The sequence below is a fragment of the Idiotropiscis lumnitzeri genome, chromosome 10 (genome assembly GCF_059441095.1).
Source record: "Idiotropiscis lumnitzeri isolate Australia: NSW breed Sydney's pygmy pipehorse chromosome 10, RoL_Ilum_1.0, whole genome shotgun sequence".
Classification (NCBI taxonomy): Eukaryota; Metazoa; Chordata; class Actinopteri; order Syngnathiformes; family Syngnathidae; genus Idiotropiscis; species Idiotropiscis lumnitzeri.
The window spans coordinates 3,073,539-3,089,540 of record NC_142400.1 but is presented as its reverse complement, the minus strand read 5'-3'; the positions used below and the strand labels follow the sequence as shown (position 1 = coordinate 3,089,540).

Genomic DNA, 16,002 nt, shown 5'->3' with positions numbered 1-16,002 from the left:
GTGAGGAGGGATCAGGAAAAGGATGTAGGAGTGAAGGCAAGGACGGAAAGAATGAAGGGAGGGAAGATGATAGAAAGCAAGGAAAGGAAGAAGTACAGAAGTTTGGGAAGGAAGGAAGGAACAAGGATGCTATGGAAGGAAGGACAGAAAGTGGTATAGAAGGAAGGGATGAAGGAAGGAACAGGGGAAGGGAGGATGAAGCATAGATGAAATGAAGAATGGATAGAAGGAATGGAACTAGGAGAGGAAGGAAGGATAGACACGAAGGCGTATAAAAGGAATGGTGAAAAAAATGCAAGCAAGGTAGTAAGAAAGGCAAGAAAAAAGGAATGCACAATGGAGGGAAATGACCAGAGAAAAGATTCAGAGACAAAACCAAGATGCACAAAAGGAAGGAAGGAAAGCAGCAAGGAAGGAAAGAAGGACAGGACAAAGGAAGGAAACAAAAAAATTATAAAAGCAAAGAAAGGAAGGATGGAGGGCAAGAAGGTACAAAAGAGGGAAAGATTTATAATAGGAATAAAGGAAGGACGGAAGGAAAGGGCAAAAGGAAGGAAACAAGAAGAGGAATGAAGGAAGGATGGAAGGAAGCATAAAAGGAAAGGAGACTAAGATGAAAAAGAAAATGAAGAATGCAAGCTAGGAGACAAGTTACAAAGGAAGGAAGAATGGCAGGAATGAAACTACGACACACAAAAAGAGTGAAAGAAGGAAGGATGGATGGCAGAATCAACTTCCAAGTTGACACCGTGTTCACTTAGTAAGAGCAAATCGCACGAGACGAAAGCTCAAACGAAGCTAAACTTGAACAAGTCAGACACCTCCGAGCATCCCAGAAGGTAACTTTTAGACGTTTGAAGATTTCGCCCGCGTTGAATTGGCTCCAGATGCAGCGTGCATGAAATCAACCCTTGGGCCATCACTGCGTCCGCTCACAGCGTGTCTAAAGGAAGGTAAAAAAAGAAAAATAAAGAAAAGAGGCAGGAAATTCTGGAGAAGGCATCCACTTGGAACAACTCGGATCTCATCTGCATGTTGTGACCATTCCAAAGCAGATGGACGCAATAATAACTCAGCCCCCGAAGCAGGTTTCACTTAGCAACACGACATTTGGGAGGCATGTCATGAGTAGGCCCACAAAAAAAAAAAAAAAAAAAAGGCCACAGAACGCCATGCCCGAAAAGATGGTAAATGGGCCGTTTTGGTTTGAAGTGGCCATTTTGGGGTGAATATTTTCTTGGAGTCCTTCAAAACCGAATTTCGTCAACAAGGTCAGAGCCAGCTTGACTTTCCACTTTTTTAGGGCTCCTTAAAAGACAAACCATATTTGCAGACTCATTTTAGCGAACTTGCAAACATTTCAAGTTTTTGTCGCCATTAAATTCAGCTCCACAAAAAAAAATAAAAAATAACGGAATTGATGGAGAAATGCTTCTAAATTTCTCTTCAAAATCCAACATTTACTAGAATAAGAAAAAAATCAGTAAATCCATATTCAGCGTTACTCAAGCAATTCAAATCATTCAAACGTCAACATTTTCAAAATCTGCAACGTCCCTTTTGCACTTTTTGAGAGAATTCCCAAATTATTTAAGAAATGTAAAAAAAAAATAATTGCATCCTAAAAGGGCTTTTTAGATTAAAATTTTTTTTTTTTCATTTTTAATATATATTTTTAAAATCATTCTTTTGTATTCACATGCACATTCTAGTTTGCATTTTACAAGCCTTCTATTTAAAAAAAAAAGAATAAAACATTTTCTTGAAAAAAAATTCTTGAAAGATGTAGAAATTTTCCCTTTTTTTTTTTTACTTATTTTCTCCGCAATGTTTTGTTCCCTAAATTATTTTTTTACCCTCCCTCCCCTAAAAAAACCCCAATATTCTCATTGAATCATTTTCTTCGTTTTTTGCCTTTTTTTTTCACAACATGAATTTCCAATTCATTCTACAGCACGACATTCCAACACAATACCGATTTTTTTTGTTTGTTTGTTTTTTGGGAGGCATGTGTCAACGTCTCAAGCGGCTCCCGCAGCATGCAGTCAGGCTTCCAACACACACTCATCTATCGGCACCCGTCCCCTCCGTCCCATGTTGTCACGTTCTCATGTGAAGTGCGTTTCGATTCCTCACTGGCAGCTGATCGCCCCCCACTCGGACCTCCGTACTTAAATCCTCAGAAGAAGATCTCCGCAACATCATCACTTCTAAAACCCTCAAGGCCCCGTTTTGCTCGGCAAGGCCTCAGGTCAATTTTTCACGGTAGCTCATCACAACAAGTGGCTCACATCTTGACTTTGTTGGCGAAGGGAGGCACGCACAAGGAAATGTGGTCAGAGAAGCGCAAGAAGGTCACTCTGGACTTGATTGACTTTGCCGATTTTTCATCTTGGAAACAAAATTTTGTGTGTGAACTCGCCGTGAAAATCTGTCTCCCAGTAGCTTCGATTTAATTGGCGCTAAACGGCGCATGTGGTGTTTTTATTTCAGTTTTGATAGATGTAAACACTCTAATCATAACCAAGTGATGTGGCGTCTGAGGAGATTCGCTGAAAAAAAAAAATATTCCCACGCTTGCAGCATTTGCTTAAAATGAGCCTCAATAATCACAGTTCAGTTTATCTGCGATCTGATTAAAACAAAGGTATTGCGCCACTTCTGCACAAAAGAATACGGTTTTGACAGCAAAAAGGAGCACATCTCCAAATGTTGATCATCTGGTGTGATAACGGCAGCATTGTGCAGAAAACACCGCTTGGGGAAGAAAGTCAAGAGGAACGTCGAATTCAAGCAGCCCTACCAGGGGAGCAAAAAATAAATAAATCAAATAAAAAAATAAAATGCCTCCGAGACTGACCGTTTATCGACCGAATGTCTGACTAGTGCAACCCTTGTGGGAATCGCTAAGATCTCTGGACCAAAAACCCAAATCCAGTTTGTCCCAGCCACCCACATCTTCCCCCGAGGAGAAAGATCAGATCATGGTTCCATGACGAAGGTCTCGTTTACAACTGCAACAGCTTTCCAGGCACACAGCAAATCCATGTTTTCGTGATTCTGCGACATTTGCTGAATCAAGGCATCTCGGCAGTTAGAGCGTCAAGGACCTTGGCGGCCGTTCTTGCAGGACATCTGGGCCGAAGCATGCAGAATATTACAGACATTGAAACAAAGTATTCCGTATTTCAGATATTTGATCGAATCACGGAGGAACCACAGTGATGTTGTTTCCCGTCTTTCTTAGACAAGAATTGGGACGAGCCCCCGATCGTTCTATGTGGCTGTGAGACTTTCAACATTGACTGGACTTATTTGGTACCAGGTACCGAAGGGAAATCCTACGGTATAGACTGGGACACTTGATGGAAATGATCAACTTCTACGAAAGTACGGCCACTCAACACATTTTCCGGAGACGTATTCCGAACCTTGACCGAACTTGACAAGCGGTCATGACCCAGTGGGCCGCAATGGAAGAACTAAATAAAATATTTTGGGGTGAAATTCGTAGTCACCATTCCAGGCCAGTAGTTTATCCTGTGCCACTGTGGAGAAGGACAACAAGTCGGAAATTTGGCAAAAAGATCAAAAGGCACAAAAGAACATTTCGGACACCGGTTCCGGCCTTGTATTTGTTGATGGTAAGAGTTTGAAAATCACAGACAAGTAGGGAGTCAGACAATCACACTTTTAGTGACTGTGATCATGAAGTCACAGGACAAAGAGGAAAGAATTTCCTCAACTATATTTGGTCCTTAATGATCCGGTTGAATGAAAATACCCAAACGCACCCACCTTAAGATATTGACAAAACTTTGTGAGAAGCAAATTGGTGTCGCCTTCCCCAAATAAAAAAACTTTGCCCACGTGGGACGCCTTCAAGATGATAATCCTGAACCTTTCTGCGTTGGCATAATATCATCACGTCAAAGTTTAGCAAACGGACCAACAGATGGAATGGAAACGCCTCGATACTGTTGCAGCCGCGACACTTTATGAGAGGAGGTCAAGTTTCTCCTCAGACGCCGATTCGATCTCAGCATTCTACGATTTAATCTCGATGATGAGAAGAAAGACTTTGGGAGCACCCGGCGAATTTACAGCGGGGTAGAGTGTCACTTGAGCTATTCCTGAAAACTTACAGCGCCCTGAGCCCCTTTAAGTCTTGGATGCGCCGTTGACGTTCTCGCTCGCCGGCGGGAAGCCCTCCCGACGTGCGATGTAGCATGTGGGTCAACAACATGGCGGCATTCAAGAGCGTCAACACACCCAGCGCACGTGTCTGCAGACCAGAGATAAAAAAAAAAAAAAAAAACGTGGAGGGGAAATGCCACTTAACCGAAAGCTGGAGTGGAACCAACACCCACAGAAGTGCACCAGCAGAGCAGCCTCGTCGGACTCAGAACACAGCAGAACAGTAGTTCTATTCAAAGCTAACCGGTTTTTTTCCCCTGGCAAACATTTTCTCCATGGGTTTGAAAATGAGATCACTTTTTGCTTGCACAAAAATGCCAGAAGAAATTTCAAATGAAGAGAGAAAGGAAAGTATTTTTCCACCATCCTTCTTAGAAAAAAAAAAAAAAGCCTGACGGGCACAACATAGAATGGAGCATAAAATTCAAAGCAAACAAATAATGTTGGGTGATATTAAGCTGTCATGGCTTGACTAATGGTGAAAGACATCCTGGCAACGCTTGGAACACGAGTCATAGTTTGGTGTGGACCTCAATTTGAAGGTCACGGCTCGGAGGAGTACGAGAACAAAATGCGAAATATCAAACCATGTGGCATTTCTGCGCGGGATAGGTCACATGTGCAAGTCATACTTAACGTTAAGCTACGTTAAACATCTGACCGCCAATCGGTGCACTAAACTGCTAGCGTAGCTTTTCTGTTTGTCGGCGTATTGCGGTGACGGCTCAAGTTTGATGGCGTAGCGCTTGTATTGTTCATTTGTTTATCGTATTTCAAAGAGCGACACAAATTAGCAAACGTTGCGCATTTAAATGATTTGCCTTACGTGTGCGATTTTTTTTTTTTTGGGGACAAGCTAACCTTAGCCTCACTGGTTAGAAAAAAGTGGGGGATGGGGTGGGTTAGGATGGTCGCGAGGAGCAGGTACTAGTCGCTAATGCTAACAGCTAGCTGTATAGTGTAGGCAAACTACGGCCCGGGGGCCACATGCGGACCTGTTAAACGTTTTGATCCGGCCCGCCGAACTTGAAAAAAATTAAATGAATAAACCTTGTTAATGTTATATTTTCTAAATACTCTGGTGTGTCTAACACAGATATTTTGTTGTCATTGTTTCATCGTCTCACACTTGGCAATGTCGACGAGACTCTTCCAGTATCTTACAATTAGTCATCGGAATAAATCAGATAAAAAAAATGTTAAAAAAAACGCTCTAATTTGGGATGATTCACATAATCTTCCACTGTTCTGCCAAGGCTGGATGAAAGACGAAGAAAGACGGAAAGCTGGCTGTGAGTAAATGTGAGGGCGAGCAAGTCAACGGCTCGACTGTATGCGAGGTTACACTTTTCATTATGCTCTGGCACATCACACAACATCCTGCTTGGCCCACGGTGTGAGGAGCAGGAGGGGGGAGGGGGGAGGGCGGGGGCTTGTGGCAACTCGGTTTCAGTGACTCGGCACATGTACAGGAAGTGCTTTTCATTCGCCGGCGTCTGACACGCCTTCACACCGCCAGCTTTTGGAGTGCTTGTGAAGGAAGATTATGTTTTGCATCAAAGGCGGCGAAATAAATGCGAGTCAGTTCGGTCGTCGGGTGGCAAAAGCCAAAGCAAATGGAAGAGCTACACTGAAAGTATTTTGTTTGTCCGCCAAAATGAGTTGTGAAGTCGACTATAAACAGGAAAGTTTTTGAATTTGGGAATTTTGTTGACAGATCAACAGGCGGATTTGGGTGAGGATGGAAAAAAAACTGAAAAGTTGTCAAGCGTCATACGCTTCACGTTTCACGTACAGATGTGTCGGAACTTGTTTCTGGAAATTTGTTTGGAAAGTTGCATTTTCTATTAATTATGTAAATTAAATTTTTAATAAGTAGGACCCCAATTTTTAGTGAGGGAAGGCGAGAGCCAGCAAGCGCAAGAAGCTAACACAAAATTTTGTTTGAAAGCCTGAAGTCGTAGATTTTAGCCAAACGAGACCAAACTGTTCGCGAAGTGAAAATGCAAGCTAGTAAGCACAAGAAGCTAACGTAGCAGTCTTCATCCACACTCAGCAAAAATTTTGGTCGAACTCCAAATTTTTCGCAGCTGACCAAAATTTTATGCAAATGAAGATGTACCAGAGGAGAAATGGCAACGTTGCAGCAACTTTGCGTGAAACATGCATCTGAGAAAATACTAGTGTGCTAAACTGGCTACATAAAAATGCTGAGGTGGCAAAAGCACTTGCAAACTGTACTTCATCGGATGCAGATACAGATTCTGAAGGTAGAAATGCGGATTTAAAAAAAAAAACAAAATAATAATTTCCATAAATTTCAAATTTTCTTTCCCTTTTTTATTCACTCTCATAGGAACTAGCCGTTTTTGCTAAGCTAATATTGTACAATGCTAAATTAGCAGTAACAGAAGAATTATGCACTCCATCTTCTTTAGGAAAGATAAATACTCAAGTACAGATACTGGTTAAAAAAAAAAAACAACAAGATTTTAAGGACAGAAACAAAGTCTTAAGACAATGAATAGATGAGTTGGACTTTCTTTCATATGATTTAACACCGTGAAGTCCCAACTGGTAAGGGAGGAATATGTGTTTAAGAAAAACATATTAATGTGTGATGTCCTTCTTTAAAGAAAATAGGGAGAGGCTCCTTTTCATCCATCCGCCGAATCATGTTGACTATCCAAATAAAAGTCAGCGGGTGCCAAAGTTGACCATCGCTCCCATAGCAATGGGGCCCAGATAAGCACGTCTTCATGTGTCAAAAAGATGCCATGCACATGTTAGCCAGAGGATACAAATGCATGCTCATGTGTTTTTGTGACTCACTGTGGTATGCAAAAAATAAATAAATAAATAAATTGTGCTTCCCGTAATAGTCATATAGCAGCGTGGCTTTGATTGTTGTTTGTTTTCTGATTTGACTTTTCCTTGGTACGGTCATGGTTGTGTGCCCCCATATGAACCTCCATAGAAGGCATCTGCTTCCGTTTAGCCGAACAAAAGGTTCACTTCAGAGCCTTCGAGAGGGTCGAAATGATTAAAAAGGAGAAGCAACAGGAACAAACCGGCAAAATGACCGCACACAGAACTGCATTGTTCTCTGACAATTAGCGTTACAAAATGTCATGATTATATTCGATAAAATGTCAACAGCGTGTGGAACCTTTTGAGTTTTTTTTTTTTTTTTTTTGACAAATAAATAAAATTGTTTGCCATCACGCAAGCTTTAGCTCACTAACTTTCAACATTCACTTTGCCCAATTACTTTAAAGCTTAAAAAAGTTGGAGTTCGACCAACAACACGACCTAGGAAGCAGATGTAGCATGCTAGTCGTTAGCTACTCAGGCTAACCCACTGAAAATGTTTCTCCAACTCCAAACTGAACAAGTTCGGAGGTGGTTGACTACAATTTTCAGTGAGACAATCTGTAGACTGCTAGGTTAGTTCCTTGTGAGAGCTAGCTTACATCTTCATTCCCTGACAATTCCTGCAAAATCAACATTTTAAATAGTAGCCTGTCATGTTCGCTAGGTGGCATCAACGGTCAAATTTGAAACATTCCGAGCTCTTTGTTGTTTGACAAATTCAAAATTTTCAGTGAATCTATTTGGGACATCTTTGTTAGCTTGCGCTAGCTCAATGAAAATTCTCGCCAAACTCCAAATTTTGTAACCTTTAAGGTGGTTAGCCAAAAACGTAAAACATTTGAGAACCAGTGGCAGTCGCTTGAATGTGGCTGAGCCCACTTGCCAAATCATGAGAAGAGAAGCTCTGAAAGGTGAACTGTAACGTCACAAATGGCAAAATTCGTAGATTTACAAAAACCATATGTTCCCGTGATGATGTTAGCTAGCGAATACGCAAAGCTCATGTAGCATCGTATTTCACGAAATATATTTCGCCATTTGATGATTTTCAAGGCTTTGGAGTTGTTGTTGTTCATTCCCAAGACGAGCAATGACATTTCTACACGTTAGCGTGAAGAAATGAAAAGTCTAAAAGCGACGTGTTCACTGGGTGACAGCTCGCGTCTACTTACATGAAGAGTGTCAACTTGCAGAAATCCACAGCTGCTTGCACATAAAAAAAAAATTAAAAAAAAATAGTCTGAGCACCTCTTTAATTTAGCTGGCAGAGGCCATCTTGGCAGACGAGACGTACTTTAGTGCGTGCACGTGTTTTGGGGCAAACCAGAAACGGAACATGTCATATAACGTACGGACCGCTAGATGGAGAAAACCGAGACAGAAGCAAGGAAAATTATTATTTTTTTTTTATTACTGTTCATATCCTGTTTTTCTTCTCAGGTTCTGTGGGAAGTAAAGTGCAAATATTAAGCGACTGAACTTAATTAGATTTTTCAAATACCAGTACTTTTCTCAAGCAAGCAATTTGAGCTTTTTGATTAAATCATTTCAATTATTTGCGATCTTCGGGGGATTATTAGGGAGGGGAAAAAAAACAGGGACAGCAGAAAAAAAAATCAAAATACTCATGAAATTTGTACTTTTTTCATCCTTCTACTTGAGTAGAGAGTGAGTCTTTCCCACCTCTGGCTCACTTGAATTGAAAGTGCCGACAGCCCCACAGTAAAGGTTGAGCGGATTTCCACAGGCTCTAATTTTACCCTTGGTAGACCACAGATAAGGACTACGCCTGATTTAACCCATGTTGGTATCTAGCAAAGAGACTTTTCACTTGACGTCCAAAAAGCCACAGAGAGCAACTGGGGATAGGTGCTGTTTTTTTTGTTTTTTTTTCCTCTCTTCTTTTTTTTTACTGGTGTAACAGATCGCAAGGGAGTAAAATGGCAGCCTCAGCTGTCGCGGTGAGGCCTGTCCTCAACATCATCGGTCTGGCGCAGCTGCGATGGGAGCAGAAGTGTTTTTCCGCATGCATCATCAACTCCCGTGAGCGGGTCACATATGCAAACTTGTTGCATGTTTCAGTCTTCCATGCGTGGAAGCGCGCCGAGAAATACGGCCTATGTCGCTTAAAAATGGTTCAAGAGTGAAGAAAAATGACTCGAGAAATACAAAAGGGTCTCGGACAATAAAAATAATTCATGTTTTTTTTTTTTCTTCTCACAATTCGTAATAGTTTTTGTCAAAATACCACGAGGATCAACAGCACACCAAACACAAACAAACTCCCCCCTAGTCTAGACTTAAACTCTCACAAATAGGAAAGACTAAATGTGATGAAAATGAATAAGCATTTTCGTCCAAATGACAATCCAAAAACAAGACTGGTCATCTGGGATAAGATTCAGCACCCTCAACCCTGAACAGGATTAAGCGGTAAAGATGATGGAAGGATGGATGACGTTCCAACTCTTGAAAAATTCAGAACAGCTCACTCACCGACACATTTTTAAACCAAATCTAATGAATGAAATAATAGTCGAGGCATAGTCAGACAACGTGGCACGACAATCCTCGTTGAATATAAAACGTGAGAGACCGCAAATGACAAGGAGCCTCTCGCCAACGGGATTCAGTTGCACGGCCCAGGACGTGTTTGGGAAGATGCCGCAAAGGGTGAAGTGTGGCCTACGTGACCTCTCCTTAGCGCGGCTCATTTATTAGCCCGTGAGTGGCATTGGTCGGTTCTTTATCAGCAGCACCTGCCACCCGTCCTCCGGATGAGGCTGTCGTAAATCTCACGGCGTTAAGAGAAAAATGGCAGCGACGCAAGCTTGGCCTCTTGCTCCAGTGGGCGCAGGGTCACGCATTTGGCTTTGCACTTCAAGCTCAACCATTCCCATTTACACGTCTCCAAGGTGCCACACCTCTGTTCTTGTGATCTGAAACTGACACAGCGCATCACAGTGACACTTGATTTAAATGTGGACTCTAGGCTGAGACGCTTAGGTAAGGGGCGAAGGACTCAAAGTCGGTTGAAAGAGGGAGGCCGGTGAGGAAAACCAATCCGTCCTCCCGCACGGAGAACATTCTGCCAAGGACTTGACGTTTGGGGGATCTAATCCAACTGCAGCTATGAAGGCAACAGAGGAGAGCTTGTACAGAACAGGCACAGTGCAGTGTGTGAGGACTTTGGACTAAAACGGCATTCGCTGCCTTGTGATCACAAACACAAAAGAGAGGACAAGACCAGCCGTGGTTATGGGCCACACGCTGCTTCGCCACGTAATCGTAACTCGTTAATTTAATTACATACACAACTAGCACTAGCATTAGCATTAGCTTTAGCCAGTGTCCATTCCTACTACTAGGTGTGAAATGAGTATAAGAGTAATCTAAGTTGACAAACATGTTAGCGTTAGCGGTAGCTTGCGTCTTTCAGCCATCCACTCGCCTTTCTTTTTTATTGAAGTGTGAATGCCATCATTTTACTTTTGTCCTGAGTAACATTTATATTGAAACAAGAGAAACTCCACTTAATCCTAGCAGGGTGGTTCCCGGTATGGCTCGTGGTTTGGTAAAAGTCAAATATGTCTGGCAACGGTGATTCACACTCGTATAAGGTTGAGGTCCTTCAATAAAAAAAAAAAAATTAAAAAAACTTTTTTTTTCAGTTTAAACCGACAATAGATTCATCACTAGGGGCACATGAACATGTGAGGCGAAAGTCCAAACGATACTGGACATGCCAAAAGCATGTTTGAGACGGTGGGTGCTCACTCTTTGGTTTCAAGGAATGGCACACTCGTAAAGCCGCGCTCTACTTTTATCTCCTCGTTTGCCCACTAATCAAAGCGGGCTTTTGCTCGTAATCGCGGCTCCGGAGGGAGCCGTCTTTAGCTTCTCAAATTTTTCTTGCTGACGCGTAGAGATTTGACGAGTGAGGGCGCCATCCAAGCCGAAATATGGAGAAGGCGATAATAGACCCCCCCGGTCGTGGTGTGCGGTCACGGAGGCGCTCTGGAGCCACTCGGCAGCTGTCTTTGCATGCGTGCTCATCTCTGCAACCGCGCGGTGTTGACAACAAAGAGGACAAGCGAGACATCCATCTTGCATTTTGACAGGTGTCAGATGACCCGACGGTTGTGGCCACGCTGTGGGATTGACAAGACGGAGGTGGCATGGGCCAGTGTCTTTGATTACTTTCCAAATGCAATCCTTGATCGGGATCAGCTGGACCGGCACAGAAATGCCAAAGCCAACGAGACGATGAACTCAAAAATATGATGGCCGGCCCGTCAACACTTTCTTCGTTGGCCGTGATTAACGATTTCAAGTTCAATCGGCAGTCCGATTGCACATTAGTCATCATTACTGGAGTTTTTTCCGCTCGCTGTTTTGCGTGAGTTGCGTTAAGCGGGATTTTTGTAAACCGTTCTACATGGACTATTGTGTGGGGGGGGTTAACACAGATTTTGGTCGATCCACAACTAAATGATTATGACATGTTGTTGTAGTTCTTAGTTGTTGAATTTCTAAACAGCCTGGATGCCAAGTGGCAAAATGCTGCCCAACACAGGCCAGTCTTGGTATTACAAGGGCCATCTGGTTCGGGGGAGGAGGTGTCGGTGGAGTTATTGGTCCTTTTGAGTACACAACACACTGACTAAGCACTCATATGAGCTTTCTCTCACATTTTCAAAACCAGTTAAGATGTTGAAAACCATTTACGCGAGTCCCCTGCTGAGCAAAACAGTCGCAGATTGTAAACAAAGGGAAGGTTTTCTCCGTCACCATTCAAAGAAAGTTGTCAGTTATTTTTACCCGTAAAGCAGCAACAATTAAAGGACTCTTTCGAAACAATCGAGTCTATTCTTCAGATGATGATTCATGGTTCAGCCGGTAAGAGAAGCTTGGATATTTACAAGCGGTAACAACAACCAGATGCTCCAAAACAGAGGTAGTTTTACATAAAAAGGGAAGGTTTTACCACACGGAGAGTTTGTTTCTGCTCTTTTCAGACCCGTGCAAGACTTCACCTGATTACGCAACATAAAAAGTACAGATTCTTGTTCAAGAAGTAAAAAAGTAGAAGTACTGATTCAAATTCTGTACCTAAAATTTTTTTTTTTAAAAAGCAGACTGAAATGCACTCAAGAACAGAGTAATGACTTAATTTTATAGCTTTACCTGTTTTGATAAAAGTAGTAAAAATAAAGTTTTTTTTTTTTTTAAATCTTCAATTACACTCTCGGATGATGACGTGCACCATCAAGCTCGTATTTGCTCGACTGTAACATTTTCATAAGCTTTGCTGTGAACTGGGTAAGAAAAAAAATGCTAACTGAGCCAATGTTAATGTAATTTTTATACTTTCATGTGTTTTTTTTCAGATGAGACTTAGAAATTTGGCAAGTCTAAAGTTGAATTTTTTGGGGGGCCTTTAACGCTCTATCTACATATTTTTCATCACCAGGTTAAAAAAAAAAAGCCTGCTTTGACAATATAAGGAGTAGAACAGGGGTGGGCAAACTACGTTTTAAACGTTTTAATCCGGCCCGCTGAATTTGAAAAAAAATTAAATCAATAAACCTTGTTCATATTTTATTTTCTAAATACTCTGTTTTTTCAAATACATATATATTATTGTATTGCTTTTGTTCACTTTCATATAAAATTAAATGTATTATTTCTATTTCTCCGATGAGGTGAGGTGACCAAAACACATCCTGGTCTGGCCCTTCTATCAAATTTTAGAACCCATTGTGGCCTGCCAATCAAAAAGTTTGCCCACGCCTAGAGTAGAAGGTACAAATAACTGTTTTCAAAAGTCAACGGAAAAAAAAAAGTAAACACCAAAGTAAAGACCAGATACCAAAAAAAAAAATGTAAAGAACTTCTCAGCACTGCTCAAGACATTGTCCCTCAAGAGAGTTGAGTTACGAGGTGCCATGCTGAAAGAACGTTAGCAAGGAGCCGGACACCTCCAACAGGTGGCGAGGATGCAAAGTAGGGGCTGTGCGGGGTTGTCAACTCGTTTATCCAAACACAAGACAGGGAACGGAGATGGTGTCAAGGGGATGCGCCGAAAATAGCCCAGCGTGGCGTCGACAGCGTCCAGACAGCAGGCTGGTTAAACGGTCACATCGAGACCGATCCGACGAAAATTTTAAACGCTGTATGGAGTCAAGGTTGCACATTCACGTCCACACATGAAAGTCAAACGTAATGCAGAGGTGGGGGATTCGAGTCACATGACCCGACTCGAATTAGACTGAAGTGACCAATTTTAGAACTTGGCACTCGTTTGGCTAAAGTCGCCCCGTGAACTTGGGGTTGTTGTTACATGCGTGTTGCATAAGATGATGAGAATTAAAAAGTTTGTCGCAACTTGTTTTTGGATGAAACCATCTATTAAATATATATATAAAAAAATGTGATGCCCTATTTTGCCCAAGACATGAAAAAATAGCTCAGATAGCTTCAAGAGCATATGCCTCATTTTTATATCAATTTTATAATCGGATCAATTAATATTTTATGTTGCTCCATTGCAAATATTTGTTTTAATATGTGTCAAGCTCACCAAAGTGTAAAATTAATCTTGTGCTGTTTGACATTCCGTGTGGTGGAAAAAGAAAGTTTTCTGGATTGTTTGAAGCTTCCTGTTGTTACTACTGTGTAATAAAAAAAACGTTTTTTCATCAGTCTTTCCAACATTATCTCAATTTTCTTGATTTAACCATCAATGAAAAATCACTTTTAGTGGACATGGGTCAAATTTGACCCAGAAATGTGTCAGTGTACACAAACGTTGCAAAAGAATTTTCATTTATGTGGATTTTGAGTCCTTTGAGGAAAAGTCTTCAATTTCAGGGCGGGGGGAAAAAAACATTTTTTATGCATTTATATATTATCAAAATGGGTCAAATTTGACCCAAACAGTATGAAAGGGTTAAAAATTTGAACACAGCGTATCCGACTTGCCTGCTGCGTAAACAAGACCAGTACCGACTAATTAAATCTCAAGCACGGTGGTCTCTCGTTCTGTCTGGCTTGGTTGTGATTTTTCGTAATAAATGAGGCATCAGTGCATCCGTTTTCAATGCCACTTGGACTCAGCGTCATTGAATGAAGTAAACAAATGGAAATGTTTGAGCTTAGCAGTCTTTGCAGGGTTTAATTCGGTCTCCTGGTTTTTTTGCTTCTACGCCCCCCATTCCACGGTTTACGATGGAGTCCTGTTGCTATATATTGTTTTGAAAACACACTAGTTTTATTACACTGTACTTACTGTAATGCCCACACAGTTAGCATAGCAGCTAACAGAGCTAGCAAAACCTTTAACATGAGCATTGGTTTACAAAGCTGTCATTAGAGTTAGACGAAAATTAAAGGAGTAGTCCAATGAAATTTAACAACCTAACTGTAATAATTTGTTGACTGCACGTCAGTCAGAACTCTTAAGTGTCAAAATGTTGGCAGCGTTCTAAACCGGGCACACCTTTGATTTAGACTGTCACCTCAAATTAGGAGAGAAAGATCGTCGCCGCAGTGAGCCACCGTTTTGACCGCCGCGTGGTGCAGACAGAACATCAACAATACTTTAAATGGCCAATATGGACGCAAATGAGCCAAGACAATGACAAGATAAGAAGCTCGGAGCTAAACATTTGTCCCGCAGACTCGATGAAACGCTGTAACAACGCAAGCGTTCTCAGCCTCCATTTAGACGTCAACCGATAAGCTGCGGCACTTCGTAAAACTTGCCCGATGAAAAGAAAGCGCGTCGGGGAAGCAAATCCCTTGTCAGCGTCAATATGCCGAATGTTGAACGACAAACACATCCATGTACGAAAATCTCTTAACGGAGGCCTTGCATGACTCAAGTCGCAACTGAAACCGCCACTTCCTCACGCAACAGTTGTTAGTCGCTTGCCGTCATTTCGGTCACTTTTTTATTTTATTTTTTTTCCGGTAAGTGTTTTTGTTGTTTTTTTTATAGGACTTTGAAAAGTTTTTTTTCCCCACAGTACAGTATGCTATTGAGAGTCTTGAATGGATGCAATGACGTAATCGCTAATATCGCACAACTGCAGTCAATTAGCAGTCCGACTTTCAACTGTGGTGGAGGAGTTGTGACTTTTTGCTTCCAGCGAACAGCAAAAACACTTTTGGCTTCCCGCCGGCAGAGTTTTTTTTTTTTTGGGGGGGGGGGGGGGCATTTTCCGTGTCACCCTTGTGGCTGAGTGGCTGCCACAGACAAGACCAGGTTAAGTAAGAGGTCTTAATTACCAGCATGTGTTGATGGATTGACTCATTGGATGATCATTAACTAATTTAAATAATCTCCCCCAGACGATTCAGATTTTATCAATTTGTTCATTTAATCATTTTTTGGAGATTTTTTTTTGTTTCATGCAACATGTCACGTTTATTGTTTATAACCTTTTATTGCAAAATATCTTACTTTTTGGGGGATAAAAAATGTAGAAAATTTCACATTTTTAATTGAACAGTGATGATATTCAAAAGAAATATAAAATTAAAAAAACATGACGACTGCAACTAACATCAGTGACAATGACCGCAACAATGAAAACAATGATAACATTAGTAATAATAGTATAATACTGGAAGCATTGCATAAAATGTACTATTTACCATTTCTTTTAATTCTAAAAATATATACAAATGTGGCAAATTAGACATTTTGAGGGTCTGCAGCCTCTTTCTGGTCGGTAGGAGACAGCTGGACAAAAAAAATGTAACTGAATATTTCAAATAAAATATATTAAAATATTTTATTTATTTAACATTTTGAAAAAAATATATACCAGCAATTTATATAATTTTTTTAATTTTATGAATATTTAATTAACGAATTAAAATGCATATTATTTCAGTTATTTCATGAAAGATTTAATTACTTTT

General features: G+C 41.1%; 1 long non-coding RNA gene across 1 annotated transcript in view; it reads right to left on the bottom strand.

Annotated features, from left to right (window-relative positions):
• The window catches only part of LOC148328620 (uncharacterized), a 49,126-nt gene that overhangs the window by 5,829 nt on the left and 27,295 nt on the right, over positions 1-16,002 (bottom strand). The window lies entirely within an intron of this gene.